The sequence below is a fragment of the Salvia hispanica genome, chromosome 4 (assembly GCF_029641045.1).
Source record: "Salvia hispanica isolate PSC_SH4W2 chromosome 4, Shi_PSC_v1, whole genome shotgun sequence".
Classification (NCBI taxonomy): Eukaryota; Viridiplantae; Streptophyta; class Magnoliopsida; order Lamiales; family Lamiaceae; genus Salvia; species Salvia hispanica.
Genome location: NC_142695.1, coordinates 35,131,795 through 35,146,043, shown reverse-complemented (window position 1 = coordinate 35,146,043; position 14,249 = coordinate 35,131,795). Strand labels below are relative to the sequence as shown.

Genomic DNA, 14,249 nt, shown 5'->3' with positions numbered 1-14,249 from the left:
TTTTCGGCTCAATTATGCACATTTCTCATAAAACACGTCAAAATACCAAATTAGACAAAATATGCAAATAGTGGACATGTAGAGTGACTTTGACATCAAAAACGGACCAAATAATGGCCTTAAAACAGTGCAAAATCCGAGCGTATCATCATCTTATGCCTATAAATTCAAAAAGACACATTTCATTTTATAAATAAGGGGAATTAAAAATTTCCATCCAAGAACTAAACTAAATAAAAATATTCCTAAGAGATAGTTCATCTTCTCGAGCATAAAATGTAAAAGCCCGTAGAGGTTCCTCTTCTCAATTTCCATTCAAGAACTAAAAAATTCCTAATTGGAAGTTCATATTCCTAAAATTTACATCCAAGAACTAAAATAACTTGATTGAAAACACATGTGAAAATGTCAAAGACTTGAGTAGAAGTGTAAAAGATGAGAATTTTAAACAAAAATTCCTATATTTTAATAGAGGTTCTCGACACATGTAGAAGTAAATTTCCATGTTTCAATATAGCAAAAGTGAAAAAATTCTATGCTTCAAAGTAAGAAGCTTATCTGGTGAAGTTCAAGAATTTTTCTGGAGCGGACAATTCTTGGAGTATACTTAGTGATGGTTCATCTTCTTAAGGGTAACCCTATTTCTTTTGTTATTTTAGTTGAATGAAACAGGGTAGTTAACAATGTTAATTAAATAAGGAAAATGTATTAGTTCGTAACAGTAACAAAAGATTTTGTATGATATATGCTAACTTGAAACTTTTTGTATCACTTTGAAACACTAATGAAACATTTTGTATGTATGGTGTAATTTTCCCCAATCAAACACATAAATTAGTGTCCTTAATAGTAGTATTAAAAAAAGTGTATTTATCCGATTTTTGAGCTTACAAAATTGAAAGGCCTTGTGTAATTATTCTAGATGTGTGTAATTTTCAAATAACGAAAACGGAATTGGAACTTGGAAGGATGTAAAAGAACATGATTTTAACCTAAATTAAATATTGGGTGAATGGAATTTTACAACTTACAAAACTCCAAATTTCTCCAACATAATGGTACAACTTTGCCAATAAAATGGAAACTCAGACACACTCTGCTACGCAATGTTTTAAAAATCGGTTTGGACCGGCCGGTCGGACAGGTCCGGCCGCGAACCGGTGCTCATGCTGGTTCGGTTCACCATATAAAGCCGCTAGGAGGTTGGGTTGTTTTGAACCAGATGAAACGGCCGGTTCGATCGGGAACCGCCATCCGATTGAACCGGGTTTTTTTTTTCAGTAGTTTTTTCAAAATTTTGAGTTCAATGAGATTCGAACCATAGACCTCATGTATGCAAGTCCAACTCCATTATCACTCCACCACTTCAATTGTTGTGACATAATAATAGCTTTAATTATTCTTACAATCAATAAATAAATTTTCGTTCATTCTATAATTTATTATTATTTTTATAAATTGATTGATTAATTAATTATGATTAATTGTAAATAAAATATAATTATTTATACTTGTTATCTAATAAACTTTGATAGTAATTTATCACACTAAATTTGAATATTGTCATACATATATTTAATTAAATATAAGTTTTAATATATTTTAAGTATATAATTATACAATTATATTTTTATTTCACTAAAATTTAATTATACTTATCCTCAATTAAGCTTAATAAGATTTTATTATTCACTAAATTTGATCAAAAACTACATTTTATTATATGAATTTGATCAAAACTACATTTTATTATATATAATATATTTGAGTATTTATATAATATATTTATTATATATGCTACAGTAAAACGGCCCGACCAGTGGTTGGACCGGTTAGACCAGTTGAACCGTGAACCAATAGCTTCACCGATTCGCTTGGCGGTCCGGTTTTTAAAACATTGCTGCTACCTGCAGTTTCGTCCCACAACTGAATTTGGATATATCAACCGCTGAACAAGCAAATCCCTCCCTCCACCCACATTCCTAAATTTTCATCATCTGCAAATATTCCGATTTTCGTTTTCTTTCCTTTCCACGAGCTAATGAAGTGGAATCTGGACTGTAGAGAAAGTTGAATCCTATACTCTCCACCAAATTCTGAAGGGTTTAAACTGTTGTACCTTGTTTTTTTTGGCCATTATTTCACTGCTCATTATGTAACACGTTCCGATGTATATACTTGCTGTGTTTATGCGGTTGACTTGCTCTCAATTACAAGTCTTTGTCAAGTTAGGAGCTGATTGTTGAATTTGTTGTGTGGATTATCAGAAACCGAAATGGCTTATGCTGCTTTGGATTCTCTACAGCATACTATTAACCGCCTGTTGCATTCTTCTTTCATTTCGATTGTTTCCCCTGGTTCAAAAATGATAACATCTGCTTACCGTGAATTGCTTTTCTTGAAACAAGTTGTAGAAAAATTAGATAGCACGGGGAGAGAGATACATGACGATGTAGACTCATCAGAGAGGTAGTGTTTAAGCTAGAAGATGCAATCGAATTCCATGTAACAGATCGGTTTCAAAGCTGCGGAGATGAAGGTTTCCCTTTGATGCTCTCCCTAGACTCGGAGCAACTGCATCTGGAGATGAAATCCTTCACTGAAATGGTCAAGATTGCCAAGAATTACAGTAAACAATCTGAAGAGGATGAGTTTGTTTCTTCAGAGGTAGCTGACTCTGGCGCAAAGAGGTCAGAGTTGGTTGGATTAGCTGATGAACTCAGGAGAATCAAGACATCTCTCACAACTTGGATGACGGATCAGCTCTGTGTTGCCTCGATAGAAGGAATGGCAGGCATTGGTAAGACTATACTTGCTAAAGAAGCTTTTGAAGATCCATTTGTTTGTCAATGTTTTGATATAAGTGTGTGGATCAGTGTAGGACAAAATTACCAGTTAAAAAGAATTATACTAGGTATCCTAGCTCAAATAAATCCTTGCATTGATAGTCATCTTAGGGAAGGTGATGAGGAGTTGATTGAGTGCTTAAACGAGAGTCTGAAGGGTAAGAGGTATCTTATTGTGCTAGATGATGTATGGGATTTGGAGGTTCGTGATTTTGTAAATAAGCTTCTTCCGGAGGAGAAAAATGGAAGTAGGGTCTTGCTAACAACTAGGCTACATGGTGTATCCCATTTCTCCTACATGACTTCAATCCATCGGGTGCGTTTCATGACCAAGGAAGAAAGTTGGTCTCTTCTTCGTATGAAGGTTTTTGGTAATGAGTGGTGTCCTCCTCTACTTGAGAAAGTGGGGAGGAAGATTGCAGCCATATGTGAAGGTCTTCCTCTTGCAGTTGTCATGGTAGCCGGTATCTTATCTAAAGCAGAGAAGACTGTGGAGTATTGGAACGAAGTGGCAGAGAAAAGGAATTCGGTTTTCAAAGATGCATATGAGAATATATATGAGGTATTATATCCAAGCTATAAGAACTTGCCTCAACATTTGAAAATGTATTTTCTTTATATGGGAATTTTCCCTGAAAATTACCATATTCCGATTTCAAAGCTTTTCCGATTGTGGGTTGCTGAGGGGTTTCTAAGAATATCTCAGACAAAAGTTTACGAAATTATGACTGTGGAGTGGTTGGAAGAGCTTGTTTCCAGAAGCATCATCATAATCCCTCAAAGGGGCTCTAATTACAGATTTAAAACCTGCAAGCTCCACTCTGCCTTTTGGTATCTGTGTATTAGAGAAGCTGGCAGTAAGAAGTTCCCCCACATCATGAACAACTATTCTGATGGTTTTGCAGAAGGTATTAAAGATCAGCGTCGGCTGTGCATCCACAATGGCGTCTTATTCGGAATCAAAGATGTGTATGAATCTATGACTTCCGTCTCAGCTTTGCGCTCTCTCCTATGTACTGGTCCACCTCATCCATATCCAGTTCCCGTGTGTTTTGAGTTGAGGCTGCTGAGGGTGCTCGATGCCCTTGCAATCCGTTTCTATGAATTCCCTGCTGAAGCACTGAAACTGGTTCATCTGAGGTACCTTGCCCTCACTTGTAACGGCAGCCTTCCTGCATCAATATCCCTACTTCGGAGCATCTGTTTCCTTATAATCCGTTGTCATTTGAGCTTGAGACCACCTGGAGAGTGGCTGTATCTACCAAATGAGATATGGGATATGCAAGAATTGGTGCATCTTCAAATCATGGGAGGCAACCTACCTAATCCCAATGGTTCTGTCTTGGAAAACCTCTTAACACTCTCAGACCTGAATACTCGGAGTTGTAGGAAAGAGGTTCTAGAAGGAGTCCCTCGTCTAAAAAAGTTAGGAATTCAAATTGAATTGGAGCCCGATACTGATGCTGCTGAGCCATTTTCCTGCTTCGATCTCCCTTAAATGTGTCGTTGTGAATCCTGATCTGTCATATGAGGTTCCCATCCCATCCCCTCTTCCAAGCTTCCCCAAGCGTCTCAAAAAGCTGAGCTTGAGTGGCTTCGGATATCCGTGGGAATGCTTGAAAAGGATTGGTCTGATGCCTAACCTTGAAGTGCTTAAACTGCGATGCTATGCCTTTCAAGGTCCGGAGTGGGAAGTGCGCGAGGGGGAGTTCTTGAAACTCAAATTTTTGCTACTCAAAGATAATGATCTAGTGCGATGGAGAGCTGATGATCCTTGCTTCCCTTGTCTCGAGCATGTGATCCTTCGCCATTGCTACGAGTTAGAGGAGGTTCCATGGGGGCGGCTGACTTCAGTTCAAGAGGTTGAGCTAGTTGACTGCTACCCTTCATCGCTACAGCAAATGCCGGATTATCAGATGCAACCAGGAAATGTCAGTGTTCATTCTTCATGGGAAGGTGGGACTATTTCTGATTCACATTTTTAATTACGTTATTGACTTATATTCAGTTAGTTATATGTCATCATTAGTCGCATAATAGGAGTATGGATCATCTAACATGGTTATCATAAATTGCAGAGCCACCCAGATTGTGAATGATCATGGCTGATGCTCCATCCATGCATATTTGATCAGTGATCGTCATTCCGGGTTTTGTAATTCAAGTGTGTAAATTTCAACAATTTTGATTTATAGCCATTTATGTCTATTCTATGTAAAAAAAATGACAGAGTTAAAGTTGCTTATATTTTGTGAAATACTCTATAAGTTGGAGTACTGGTATGTTTTGTGTTATCAACTAATAAATTCTCGACTTCTCGATGGGTAGAATTGCATATATTGGGTTATGAAAGAATTGAGATATCTTGGAGCAATGGTATGTTGTGTTATCAACCGATAAGTTCTCAAATTCTCATTTTAAGATGGTTCTCAATTAAACCACCGGCTTCCCTAACCTCTTTAGATTTATGCAACTATCAAGAGTTGAGAGGTCTACTAGGGTTGCATCTCCAAGATATCTCAATTCTTTCATAACCCAATATATGCAATTCTACACGACGTAACAACATCCTATCTAATTTTTGAAAATGTGATTCTGGAAAAAAGAAATATGACCAGAAGACAAATTCAACTCGTTGTATGAGTACTTATCTTCTTTAATTTCTACAAACCTGGTATTTGGCAATATCATAAAATTAAGGATTCTTAATATGACCTGACTATAAAAAAATGTGAGCCACGGGAAAACTATTGGGAAGGAGTGGTGCAGTGAAAATAAAAGTGATCTCAAGATTAAGTAGAAAATACGAACCAATTAAACGAAAAAAGGACACGGAGATTTATGCGGAGTACTCCCAAGGTGGAAAAATGCTACGGCACCAACTCCGAACAAACTTCCACTATAAAAAATACAATAAAGGGTGTACAATTTCTTCAATATCAATTAAGACTAGAGATGTATATCAACTAATTTCTATACCCCTACTAAAAGAAATTTATCTCTAACATGAAATGGTCAAGCCTCAATCAAAAACCAAAAACAGTGGCAAGAACGGAGTATTGAATATTTATCTCATAATACGATCTTCCAATCATCAATCCAATCGTCCAGATGTGTCTTCAACTCTCTGCAAAATTTCAGTCCAATCGAAGAAGATTTGACCATGTAATCGTGACTTGATGCAAACTGCACATGATGAAAAACTTAGTAACAAATTATAATTTTCACTAGGGGTGCTTAAACGGTTTTCCGGTTCTCGGTTAACCGAAACAGGTCGGTTAATTGAGGAACCAGAACCGGATTTTTTGGTTCCAGTTCTGGTACCGATTCCAACTTTATAAATAAAACCGATTTCGGTTCGAAATTGGAACCAACCGGTTCCTAACCGGGAACCGGATTATAATTTAATCTTATTTTTTTATAATTTAATATACTAATAAATCTAATTTAATTATTTTAAAGTAAAATAATTTTAAACATTGAGTGATTTTTAGATTTAAACAGTGTTAGATTTGCGAGCTCTGTTTTCTGAAGTATTTAAAATGTTTAAACCGTGATATTTTGAATCTACAATTATTTCCCTAATCTATTTTTTTTGAACTAACTACAATGAGTTAGACAACATAAGTTTGTTTTTAATTTCCAAAAGAACTTATACAAATACAATATCATTTCATATGATAGAAATTTAACTTTTTAACAAATTTGTGTAACAATTCATTTAACATACGATTTTAACCTATTTATGAATAATTTATTAACTGTTCTGTTATAAATGAAAAAGTCACAACAGTATTGAAAATTCCAATTAATATTTGTTTAGCCAAAAAAGGGAAATTAAAACTCATTTTTTTTTAAATTGCTAAAGTTTAGAACTCCTATTTTTGTATTAAAAAATTGCTAACATAAACTAGTCTTGGCATCACTCTTATCCATACATGAATATTATTGTATTGTTGGTTTGTATTTTTTGTGTATTTATTTGAATATTTAGATATTATTTGTTATATTTGTAGATGTTAGATTATTATTTTTTTTAGTATTGAACTATTTGAAATTATAAATAAATTCGGATTAAAATTACACATCGGTTCCAGTTCAGAACCGGAATCGACCGGTTCTTAACCTGTCGGTTCGAAACCGGAACCAATCGGTTCCGATTCCGGTTCTAGGATCTATGAAAATTTAAAACCGGTTAACCGGTCAATCGGTCCGATTAGAGCCGGAACCGACCGAATAAGCAGGCCTAATTTTCACTCATAAAGAGTTCTAAGTAAGCCTGTCAAATTGGGTACCCGCGGATTCCCGATCCCGAAATTCCCAAAATCTATACCCGACCTGAATTTGATTCCGGGTACCCAGATACCCGACTCGAGTATCCAGTCTCTAAAAATTGGGTATCCAGTCTCGTTTGTAATTTTGATTTTTTTTTTTTAAAACTTAACTACAAAGTTTTAGAATTTATTTAATAATTATTTAGTTTGAATGAATTCAATACAAAGTTGAAGTAGTATTCAAGAGAAAATAACTACAAACTTTTAGGCATATAAAATTCTTGTAGTAGTTCGAATTTAAGAGAAAAATAACTACAAACTTTGAGAAATACAAAATTCATAAGTTATAGTAACATATTAACATCTTTCATCCATCTACAACAAGAAAATAAATTACATTAAAAAATTTAATTACATATTAACATCTTTCATCCATCCACATGTAATTAAGAAATTAAATTATATTTTTCATCTTTCATCGATTTATAATAAGAAATTAAATTAAATTAAATTAAACTAAATTAAATTACATTTTTCATCCATCCACGATAAGAAATTGACATCTTAACATCTTTCATTCATCCACATGTAATTAAGAAATTAAATTACATTTAATTATAATAAAAACATACTAATTTATTATTTTTTAAATCGGATGATTCGGGTATACCCGATTTGGTATCGGGTCATCCAAAATTTTTACTACCCGATCCTGATCCGATACCCGAAAAATCGAGTTTCGGGTATCCAATTATCTGACTTTTTCAGGTTTGGATATCGTGTATCCAATACCCAGTATTCATTTTGACAGGCCTAGTTCTAAGCGTTTTTCGATTCTCATGTAAACGATTATTTTATTGATTATTCATCTAAATTCTTATCTTTTTCATTTTGTTTTGTGAGATAAATCTAAGTAATTTTTGTATCATCTTCTGTTTCAAAAAAATCACTGAAGTACCTCAATGACAAACTTTCGATTTTCTCACTTTGGTAAGTGACTTTTACAGTTCAGATCAAAGCGTTTATTGCCAGTTTTCGGATAAAAACTAAAGAGTAAAGGCCAAAATTGGTCCTAAACATATGGTCATTTTACGATTTTGGTCTTAAACTTTATCCTTTAAATTTTTGGGTTCTGAACATTTCAAATCGGATCACAATTGGTCATGGACTGTTCCATTAAAAACTAACAGTCAACAGGTTTAATCTCAATTTTGACCAAATTAGACCTTTAATTCTGATTTTTACTCTCTAATTAATTTCCTAATTATTTAAGTAAATATTCATTTAAAATCAGAAATAAATAATATGAAAAAATAAAAAGAAATAGAATTGCTCTTCTTCTCCGTCCACTGCGACTCCTCCTCCCCCCCCAAAAAAAAACCCTTCCTCACCCTCGACACCTTACAAACCTCCCTCATCTCAAACTCCACAATCCATCTGGAGCACGACCTGCCGCGAAGCTCTCCGGGCTTGGAGCAGATGGCGACGCACGAGCTGATCATGTCCGACCAATCGTCAAAGTCTCTGGAGAGGAACGCCACGTCGTCGCAGCCGACAGCGACAGCGGTGATCTTGTTGGAGCTGGAGAAGGCGAAGGGGGAGCCGGAGAGGTTAATGAAGGACTGGATTATTTGAGGGGGTCCGAAGGGGTCGTATCAATTGGCGACAACTCTGTTCTTGAGATGGATTGTGGAGTCGGAGATGAGGGAGATTTGTAAGGTGTCGAGGGTGATGAAGGGTTTTGGGGGAGAGAAGGAGGAGTTGCAGTGGGCGGAGAAGAAGAGCAATTCTATTTCTTTTTATTTTTTTCATATTGTTTATTTCTGATTTTAAATGAATATTTATTAAAATAATTAGGAAATTAATTAAGGAGTAAAAAATCAGAATTAAAAGTCTAATTTGGTCAAAATCGAGATTAAATCCGTTGACCGTTAGTTTTTAATAGAACCGTTAGTCCATGACCAATTGTGATCTGAATTGAAATATTGAGAATCAAAAAATTTAAAAGATAAAATTTAGGACCAAAATCATAAAAGGGTGTTATGTTCAGTACCCATTTTGACATTTACTCAGAAGTCAAAACTAAACGAACCTAATTTAGTGTACAACATTTATACTTTTGAGTTATGCAAACCAGATTTAAGATAAAGAATAAAAAAACAAATCCTTTTGACCTTTTGTCAAAATTGAGAAAATCTATTACTCCCTCCGTCCTGGATAATTCGACTTAATTTTTCATTTCGGTCCGTGCCGTATAATTTGTCCTACTTCACTTTTACTATTTTTGGTAGTGGACCACATATTTCACTAACTTATTCTTACTCATATTTTATTATAAAACTAATATATAAAGGCAGGACCTACATTACAATTCTTAAAATCCGTGTCCGATCAAATTGACCCGAATTATCCCGGACAGAAGGAGTATACAGTAGAACACAAATGGCGTCACTCCCACCAGTCTATCTATCGCCTCCGCCTCCGCCCCGCGCTGCCTGCCTTCGGCAGTTATCTCAGCCGTGGCCATATCTCTCACGGTTAAGGTAGCTAATTTATTTTCTATACACTTTTCTTTCAATTTTTTATTTTTTATAACTATAAAAGAATTTACTCTTGATTATCGTTATATTATTTGTATTCACTTCCCATTCTTTCTCCAATTTTGTCTCTCATTTCATCAATTGAACTGTAAATTATTCCAATTATTTGTTCAACACTCGTGGGAGCAGACAGACTCTGGTTTGAAACCCGTTTGATTTTTTTGTTATGCAGCTCATATGTTTGAATAAATGCCCACTCGAACTGGTCTCTATAACCATCCTCTTTCATAGGTCAGTTATTTTATGCTCTTGAATTCGAAATCTTGCACTATGTTCAATTGTTTTTAGCTTGCGTTTCATACACCTGAGGAAGTAGAAGATCAGTTGCCTCTTAGGTGGTTCCATACTTGCTATCAGTTTGTCAAAGAAGAAGATGACTTGTGCTTGTAATTCTCACAACCTATGATTAATTCTTCTATGGGACTCAATTTGATGCAGCTTGCCGCTTTATTTTCTTTTTGCTACATGAATATATAGCGTTTTACGATAATTATCGTTTATTTGATCAATGCGTGTCACTGACAATAGACACGTTAAGCATAATTGCAAAAAGTATTCAATGATTCGGAAAATTGACATTTGTGTCCCAACATAAATATTCTGGATTATGAAGTGGCACTCCAAAATTCGCATGTGGTGTTTCCTAAGTGTCCACAATATGTGACACAGAGTTCTTTAACCAAAAAACAGGTGATTTGAAAATGTCATTTACGCTTAGCCCTGGTAGGAGGTTCTAAGATACCCGACTCGGAGTATGATGATTACATTTAGCCATATATGTTGTATGTGGCAAACATTGGGACAATAATTTATACCCAAGTTTTTACAACCTTTATTCACAAATTTGTGTGCACAAATTTGGTTTTGGTTTTATCTTGGTTGTGGTGTCATAAGTTATAATCCCAAAGTCACCAAATGAGTTTTGCAAATTAAATTTTCCTTCCTTTTGTCGCTTGCTTTGTTATTGCAGTTTTGTTGTCTCTGCAGTTTGCTGGTACACATTTTGGTTTGCTGTTAGGTCAGATTTTGAGAACTAGGATAAGCATAGTTCCCTGATTTCTTTTGTTAACGAAATGTTCCTGGTAATCATTAAATTAATTGAAACAAATAAGAGCATTGCCATCACATTATTCCGTAATATTATGTTACAGTTGGCAATGCTTGTCAGATGGATTCAGTATTTGTTATTCACAGGTTTACTAAAGAAAATTGCTCTCATCAATTCAGAAATTTGGTAAATGTAATATTTTGTTATCATCCTAAAGATTGGATGGAAATGGAGCTAGAAGGTTGATTCATGCCTCATGAGATAGTAAACCTGTTGGGATTTTCAAGGATGAGAATCACTTGTTCTATATGAAATAATGATAATTCTTTTCTTGATATCAATCTTCATATTTCCTCATCCAAAAGGGAGCTCTCTACCCACCTAGCTAGGAGGTGATGATGTTTTCTAATCATTAAATTTCTAAAAGCAGTACAAGGATCAGAATTATTCTATCATCCCTTGCATCTCCTCATCACTAAAAGTGTGGCAGATAAAGATCAAGAGTTTCAGTTCATAAGGTGACTGTGATTCCTTATCGAGCTGAGTTTCTAGTGCTAGTTCGGTGCATGATTATTTCTCTATAAGGCTAGGATATTCAAAACTTGGCATGGGGCCGTGCCAGCTTATTTCAGTTTACTTTAGAACTAAGGCCTAGCTTCTATCTGGCATTTCACCATTATTATCCTACAGTTAGTTCTCGCGCAACAAAGCGTTGTATTTTCAGTCTCTTTTTTACGTCAGTTTAAGTAATGTATTATAATCGATAGACACTTTGAGATTTCACATTCTTGTTTATAACCAGAAAGCACCTCGGATATAGCTAGTTACTTGTGGAGGCAACATCCATAAAGCACGTTGGTTTGTGCTAGCACTATAATATGAAGAGTGAAAACATGGTTGGCTAATCAATTACTACTGTTTCTAGACTGCTACGCACTTCCTTTGCCATCAATGGATATAGACTCTAGGTGTATGGATTTTGCCTTTCTTATTCCTTCTTTTCGTTTTTTGTTTTCTTTTAAATTATTGATATCCCTGGTAAACTTTGAATTGAACAGAGTGCAATGACAGTATGAATATTTTTTTATTAATTTGTAAACTACCCTATCAATGGCAATGGGGAAATCTTCTAAAGAATAGTCCTTGTGATGGTTCTGAAAATTTTGGGAGATATGTGAGTGGGTTTTATTACAGATTGACTTATGCTAGTCTGAATAAATATTTTACAGGATGATGCAGAGGGAGAAAGAGAGCAAATCACAATAATGATCTGGAAGGAAACAAGAATGATAGTGAAGACCAAGATCATAAATGCTGTTAGACCTGTGAGAACCCCTCTTAGATAAAACAGCAAAGTCACATTAGCCTTACTTTCCAAATTGTTAAGTTGTACCTCCCATCAGTATAAAATCAGCAAGTATGGTTAAAGACACTTTCAAATGATTGAAAGAGGCGTTGGGTTTAGACTCCCAACAGACACAAAATTCCTCACTCAACATTGCAAAATTCTTAATCAGCTCAAAATTATCCATGCCAAACTTGTGAAATGCCCCTTCTCAGCTGACACGGCCACTTTTACCTCTCTCCTCTCAGATGCAGCCAGCTCCTCTAGCATTACCTTGTTCTCATATGCTTGTGTTATATTCCAAAACCTTCGGTCCCATACTACCTTTCAGTACAATACTATAATTAGAGGCTATGTGCAATCCAATCAACCCATAAAGGCCATCTTGTGCTACAAAGATATGATGAGAGATGGACTTATCAAGAATAACTACACTTTTACACCTCTAGTCAAAGCTTGTTCCATGGTTTCACAGGAGTTTGAGCGTATAGGTTTATTGGTACATGCTAATATATTTAAATTAGGATTTGGTTCTGACCTATTTATTGCAAGCGCTTTGATTGAGTTCTATGCCTTAAATCTTGACATGGGGACAGCAGAAGAGTTGTTTGGTGAAATTCCAGTGAGAGATGTGGTTATGTGGACCGCAATGGTCGACGGTTATGGTAAAATGGGAGACACTAAGAAAGCGAGAGAATTGTTTGATAAGATGCCAGAGAGGAATGTGATATCTTGGAGTTCAATAATTGGAGCATATTCACGGAAAAGTGATTTCAGAGAAGTATTATGCTTGTATAAAACAATGGAAAACTTGAGTTTGAAGCCTAATGAGTCGGTTCTGGTGAGTGCACTTACTGCATGCGCTCATCTTGGTGCATTATCGCAGGGTTTATGGATACACTCGTATGCCAAGAAATGCAGGTACGTCTCCAATCCTATTCTAGCTACCGCATTGGTTGACATGTACTCAAAATGCGGTTGTGTGCATCTAGCTTTAACAGTTTTTGAAGAGATTCGAGAAAAGGACTGCCGAGCCTGGAATTCTATCATATCTGGAATGGCACTACATGGTGATGCTAAGAAATCACTCAAACTATTTAATGACATGGTTCTGAGTGGGACCCGACCAACTGACGCTACATTTGTTGCTGTCCTCACTGCTTGTACTCATGCTAGGATGGTCCAAGAGGGCCTATCTCTGTTTGAGAGCATGACAAGAATCTACAAGATTGAGCCTAAAGTCGAGCATTATGCCTGTGTTGTAGACCTCTTGGCCAGATCAGGTGAGATAGAGAAAGCCGAGAAATTTATTGAAGATAACATCCATGGAATTGGGGAAGGGGATGGTAATGTATGGGGAGCTCTGCTGGGGGCATGTAGGATTCATGGGAAGGTCGATATTGGGAATAGATTGTGGATAAAGCTAGCTGATAAGGGAATTGCTGATTACGGGATCCATGCACTGGCTTATAACATGTACCGGGAATCTGGTTGGGTGCATGAAGCAAAAAAGGTTAGGAGACAGATTGAGACGAAACAAATGAGGAAAAAACCGGGCTGCAGCGCTGTAGAAGTTGACGGGATTGTAGAAGAGTTTGTTGCTGGTGATGTTTTGCATCCTCGGGCAGGCGATATTTGTAAGATTCTTGATCTTTCACTAAGTGGTGTATCATGTCCTACAACATTGTATGAGTATGATGACAGCACTACTTAGTAACTACTACATGTCTGTCATAACATTTCATTTTTCAAGATAAGGTAATAAAATGTCAAGAATCAAGATTGAGATAAACCTAGTAGCCACAAGAGTAGTTGTACACTTCGCAATTTTAGCAACTGATATAGTAATTTCCTCATAAGGTTAGACCGATGCAATTTGACTCTTAATTTGTTTTAAATTCATTAAACTAAATTTACAAACACAAAGCAATATATACACCACACAAAAAACAGAAATGAATATGTATATATAACAACAATTTAATATGCAACAAAATTTATTAGAAATAAGCAAATAAAAACACATTAATTGGTTGTAGTCATATGCCTAACATTAAGCTAAAATATGTATATCCAGAATATAGATATTTCAAAAAATTCAACCTCTCTATCGCTCGTAGTCGTACTCTCACCAAC

General features: G+C 35.6%; 2 pseudogenes across 3 annotated transcripts; both read left to right on the top strand.

Moving 5' to 3' along the window:
- Nucleotides 1–1,944: 1,944 nt before the first annotated feature.
- Nucleotides 1,945–5,091, top strand: LOC125193513 (putative late blight resistance protein homolog R1A-10; annotated as a pseudogene). The gene is made up of 2 exons (XR_016137832.1): nucleotides 1,945–4,802; nucleotides 4,925–5,091. The product of XR_016137832.1 is annotated as a putative late blight resistance protein homolog R1A-10 (transcript).
- Nucleotides 5,092–9,527: 4,436 nt separating this feature from the next.
- LOC125192116 (pentatricopeptide repeat-containing protein At5g66520 pseudogene) lies at nucleotides 9,528–13,905 on the top strand (annotated as a pseudogene). 2 transcript variants are annotated; one of them, XR_016137656.1, is made up of 4 exons: nucleotides 9,528–9,663; nucleotides 9,893–9,951; nucleotides 11,199–11,286; nucleotides 11,998–13,905. The product of XR_016137656.1 is annotated as a pentatricopeptide repeat-containing protein At5g66520 pseudogene, transcript variant X2 (transcript). The 2 variants fall into 2 exon arrangements; XR_016137655.1 differs by lacking the exon at nucleotides 11,199–11,286.
- Nucleotides 13,906–14,249: the final 344 nt, after the last annotated feature.